At 48.6% G+C, this 5724-nt stretch overlaps 1 pseudogene; it reads left to right on the top strand.

The window, feature by feature from the left end:
* Positions 1–351: 351 nt before the first annotated feature.
* On the top strand, positions 352–4853 carry LOC135569181 (inward rectifier potassium channel 2-like; annotated as a pseudogene).
* The last annotated feature ends 871 nt before the right edge of the window (positions 4854–5724 follow it).

The following is a 5724-nucleotide window of genomic DNA, read 5'->3' as shown; positions in this document are numbered from 1 at the left end:
AGAGACACTGAGTGAGTATTATTTACACAGTGTATGGCTACTGTAGCTCATAAATGTGTTCCAAGGCCCTGTAGCAAAGGAAAAATACATATAAAAGGGTGGAGGAACATATTCTGACTGATAGGAAGTGAATGGATTGGAATTGTGTACCATTATCTGAATCAATAGTCTAAGGAGTTCCTCCTCTGTTTCAATCTGCCTTGTGTATTTTCCATGACCAAACCACTGGGAAGTGAAGATCATGGAACGTAAGAAACAGCATGCTATTCTTTTCTCTGCTGGTTGCATGTTAGATACGTGTTAGAAACGTAGACCCTGTTTGACTGTACTGTACTGTGGATCTACCCTGGACTCTGTATTGTCACTACTACTACTACCCCATTGTATCCCCAGCTCTCATCCTTTCAAGCTTCTCAGTTCCTGTAGCCTGATCAATGTGTTTCCCTCGTGCTGCTTCAAACTGTCAGCAAAACTCTTGCTTCCTCGTAAGATGGCCACAGACTATGGGTCCCTCCTGTTGATACCCTGGACACGTGTGTAACCTCCCTCTTCAGCACAAAGGAGTGTAAGTACTACAGGGACTATACAGTATTACTGCGAGACTGTCTATCTGCTGCTGTGGAATATGTTTCTGACCAGAGGAGTATATACAGCAACAACTTGACCACTGAGTTTCCTTCAAGAGAATGGAAGGAAGACTGTGAATCAGGACACTGTAGAGCTGTGAGTAACCCTGACTGTTAATAAAGAGTTAGTGGAACAATGATCTGGGAAGTGAGGGAAGTCATCTACTGCTGGATACAGTTTTTCCTCGTGGATTTACCTTTACCACATCAGATGGATTACTTTTCACCATAGAAACAGTGGAACTGGAAAGAAGTACAGAACACCAGGTTCTTATCAATACCTAGGTGGTCATAAACTCACAAAGCACATAGGAGTTGAGACTACAGCTTCATCAGCGTAAGACATTGTATTTAGCACCATGGGAGCGGCGCGTGTTAAGCGACGTTTCAGTGCGGTGGTTGACGGGCTGGTAGACGAGGAGGAAGTCATTGCTGGCTCTGAGTGTTGCTGACATGGCCAGGGTGGGGGGAGCACAGAGGCCTCAGGGAGCCCCACCAGTCTCTCTCCACACACAACCGAAATGGCAGCACTCCCCTGCAGGGCAACGGCAGCAATGCACGGAGGCCCAGTGGAGCCCTGGAGGCAGGAGGAGGGGAAGGATCGATGAAAGGAGGAGGGCGCCAGGACTGAGGGGCGGGAGGGGTGGAAGTCTGGGGAGAAGGGGGAGAAGGCTGTTCGTCCTCAGACCGAAAGATTCAACACTGTCGTCCCCTTCCTCCTCAAGCCGCCGGCCCCCGGCGCTCTAGACGCCGGCCCCGCCACCGCTTTGTGGGCAAGGACGGGCGCTGCAACGTCACCTCACAACATGAGCGAGAGAGGCCAGCGTTACCTCAGCGACCTCTTCACCACCTGCGTAGACATCCGCTGGCGTTGGATGCTAGTCATCTTCTGCCTCTCCTTCCTCCTCTCCTGGCTGCTCTTGGCTTTGCCTTCTGGCTCATTGCCGCCGCGCACGGGGGACTTCGCCATCCGCCTCAACCCCAGCTCGGGTGCCTCTCTTCCGGGGAGGAGATGAGTCCGGAGCAGGGGTGGTGGAAGTGGAGGAAACGTGTTTCATGCTCAGGTGAACAGCTTTATGGCGGCCTTCCTGTTCTCCCTGGAGACGCAGACATCCATTGGTTACGGCTTCCGCAGCGTGACCGGCCTGCGCCCCTGGCGGTGATGGCGGTCGTCTTGCAGTGCACAAGGTGGGCTGCATCATTGACGCCTTCATCATCGGAGCGGTCATGGCGAAGATCGCAAGCCTCCAAGAAGCGTAACGAGACGCTGTTGTTCTCTGACACGGCAGTGGTGGCGCTGAGAGACGGGAAACTCTGCATGATGTGGAGGGTGGGAACCTACGCAAGAGCCACCTGGTAGAGGCACACGTACGTGCACAGCTAATGAAGGTAAGAAACGAGAGAAGAAGAAGATTGGTTGAGGGATGAAAGAAGGAGCAAAGAGACTGAAGGGGCTGTAAACAGTAGAAGAGGCAGGACACATCAGTAACTGTAAAGATACTGAAGGGTCTGTAAACAGTAGAAGAGGAGGGACACATCAGTAACTGTAAAGATACTGAAGGGGCTGTAAACAGTAGAAGAGGAGGGACACACCAGTAACTGTAAAGATACTGAAGGGTCTGTAAACAGTAGAAGAGGCAGGACACATCAGTAACTGTAAAGAGACTGAAGGGGGCTGTAAACAGTAGAAGAGGCAGGACACATCAGTAACTGTAAAGATACTGAAGGGGCTGTAAACAGTAGAAGAGGCAGGACACATCAGTAACTGTAAAGAGACTGAAGGGGCCAAAACAGTAGAAGAGGCAGGACACATCAGTAACTGTAAAGATACTGAATGGGCTGTAAACAGTAGAAGAGGAAGGACACATCAGTAACTGTAAAGAGACTGAAGGGGCTGTAAACAGTAGAAGAGGGCAGGACACATCAGTAACTGTAAAGATACTGAAGGGGCTGTAAACAGTAGAAGAGGCAGGACACATCAGTAACTGTAAAGATACTGAATGGGCTGTAAACAGTAGAAGAGGCAGGACACATCAGTAACTGTAAAGAGACTGAAGGGGCTGTAAACAGTAGAAGAGGCAGGACACATCAGTAACTGTAAAGAGACTGAAGGGGCTGTAAACAGTAGAAGAGGAGGGACACATCAGTAACTGTAAAGAGACTTAAGGGGCTGTAAACAGTAGAAGAGGCAGGACACATCAGTAACTAGAGAGAGAGAGAGAGAGAGATGGGGAGAAGTAGAGAGGGAGAGATGGAAAGTGATGGGGAGAAGTAGAGAGGGAGAGAGTGATATCAGTGAGCCCATCTGGACTGTACTCTGATGTCTGTGTTTAATGAGAGCTTGTTTTATTCTCCCTCAGGGGTTTAGAAGATTTACCAAGGGATTAATTTCCCCAGGATTCTTTAACTGAAAACCAATGTGTGTGTGTGTGTGTGTGTGTGTGTGTGTGTGTGTGGTGGTGGTGTGTGTGTGTACTGTATATAGATAATACTCTTTTTCTGGCCATCTGTTAGCAATTTTGGTGAAAGTTTATGAGGTGGTGTGTGTTCTGACATATTGTCTGCCGGTCTGTATCTATTGTGTTTCATGTGGCCCTTACCTACCACTGCTTTCATTGTCCTGTGGGTTGTAAAGCTCTAGAGCAGGGAGGTGAAGAGAGGGACATTTAGATCTTCTTAAAACCTTGATCATGTCAAAGTTCAGACGGGGCAGCTTTGATAAGTTTTGGGGGATCATGGCAGAATTGTGTTTTCAGTGCTGAGGCTGGGGATTGGCTCCTGAAAAAGGTTGTGTAGTAAGCCTAGGCTCAGGAGTTTGGCTGCAGACTGGTGCAGCCAAGAAATATAGGCAGGCGAGAGCTTTCTGTGGAACATAACACTTAAGACTTTGGACTGAACAATACAATATGTTCCTGTAAACAATGTAAAAACGAAACACTTAATCACTAACCTCATACCTCTTTCCTTCCCTTTTCTACCCTGTTCTTTCCCCCTCCCCCAGCCGAGGGTGACCCCAGAGGGAGAGTTCCTCCCGCTGACAACGAGGACGTCAACGCGGGGATTTGACACGGGAACCGACCGCATCTTCCTGGTTTCCTGTAACCATCAGCCCACGGTGATCAACGATGAGTCACCGTTTTTCGAGATGGACCGTCGGACTCTGGAGGGCGACACGGAGCTGGAGGTGGTGGTCATTCTGGAGGGTATGGTGGAGGCCACAGCCATGACCACACAGTGTCGCAGCTCCTACCTCGCCTCCGAGATCCTCTGGGGTCACCGCTTCGAACCTGTGCTCTTCGAGAGGAAGAACTGTTACCAGGTAAGAGGGGGAGAGGTCCTATAGAAACAGAAGAGGAAAGAGTTTATGCCGGGCTTGGCTTCGTTGTTATGTTTTCCCTTTTCTCTACATTTTAGCCATTTAGCAGACACTCTTATCCAGAGTGACCTCTTTTTCTTATCCAGAGTGACCCCTCTTTTTCTTATCCAGAGTGACCTCTCTTTTTCTTATCCAGGTGGACTACTGTTCTTCCACCGACCTATGAGATTCCCAGCACACCCTCTTGCAGCGCTAAAGAGTTGGCCGAGCAGAAGTACATCCAGGGCTCACGCTCCTCCTTCTGCTACGAGAACGAAGTAGCCCTGCAGCTCGTCTCCCCTGACAATGACCCTGAGGGCAACCCTGGCGGCTGCCCCTCCCCCCTGACGCACCGATCCTCCCTCTCACAACCCACCCACACTAACTAGGGAGGCGACAGGCAGAGGGGACAGGAAGTGACCTGGGATCCACAGGAAGTCAGGGACAGACAGAGGGAGAGAGAGGCAGAAAGAGAGACAGGCCTCATAGGAAAAGAGACCAACGTAGAGAAAGGTAAGTACATGGTTTAGGGAAAAGGACAACATTGAGAGACTGGGGTTGAGAGAGGTGTAGAAAGAGAAACAGAAGACACGACAAAGACGCCGAGAGACAAACGGAGAGAGAGAGATGCTGTATACTGTCAAACAGAGAGAAAAGGACAGACAGATAGGACAGAAAAGGAGAGAGAGGGATAGAAAGAGAGAGAGAAGTGTCATTGAAAGGGGTAGATGGGCTGCTGCTACTCTGACTGTGTTAGCTGATTTGGACATAGCGATCTTTCAGAATCATTATGAACCTGTCTGTCTCAGACCCGTCCCGTCAACCAACCGCTACATTCACCACTGGCTCCAGCACCTAGCTGACCACACATACAACACGGACCCTATTGGCTTCAGTCTGTACCTGCAGCTCCTGTTCAGTTACAACTCACACTGACACATGGGAGTAAGGTGAAGCCGCCCTCTAGACACTGAGCTTTTATGACCATTTTAGTGTTCTGCCCCCCTAATGGTGAAGGCTAGGTTTTGGAGAGGCTAAGCTGATCCTAGATCTGTGCCACGGCTAACTTCTACCCCAAACCTGTGGATGTTGAATACTGTGTGAGAGAATGAGGTAAAACGGTGTATATCTACACATTGAGGGATGCTTTACAGAACTGAATGAGAAGGCATTATTGTTATGTTTTTTGATTCTGGTGATTTGTGTTCTGTCAAGGTTTGAGCAGGTCTGTTGTGTTAGACTGATATGTAGCAAAATGGATACAGAGAAACAGTTGAAAATAAGCAGCGGTTTTAAGCTGTTTTGACTTGTACTGTATGTTGTTATTCTGTATTTATAATGCAAGACTATTATATATTTGCTTTATTTAATCAAACATGCTGTTTGTTCAACTGGGTGCAGTGTCAGCACAAAAACCATATGAGTGCGCATAGTCTGCAACATGTTGCTTGTTCAACTGGGTGCAGTGTCAGCACAAAACCATATGACTGCATAGTCTGGTAACATGTTGCTTGTTCAACTGGGTGCAGTGTCAGCACAAAACCATATGACTGCATAGTCTGGTAACATGTTGCTTGTTCAACTGGGTGCAGTGTCAGCACAAAACCATATGACTGCATAGTCTGGTAACATGTTGCTTGTTCAACTGGGTGCAGTGTCAGCACAAAACCATATGACTGCATAGTCTGGTAACATGTTGCTTGTTCAACTGGAGCAATACGTAACTGAACGAAGTACACTGAG

Source organism: Oncorhynchus nerka, unplaced genomic scaffold (genome assembly GCF_034236695.1).
Source record: "Oncorhynchus nerka isolate Pitt River unplaced genomic scaffold, Oner_Uvic_2.0 unplaced_scaffold_1187, whole genome shotgun sequence".
Classification (NCBI taxonomy): domain Eukaryota; kingdom Metazoa; phylum Chordata; class Actinopteri; order Salmoniformes; family Salmonidae; genus Oncorhynchus; species Oncorhynchus nerka.
The sequence above is the reverse complement of the archived record's forward strand: the minus strand, read 5'-3'. Positions and strand labels throughout refer to the sequence as shown.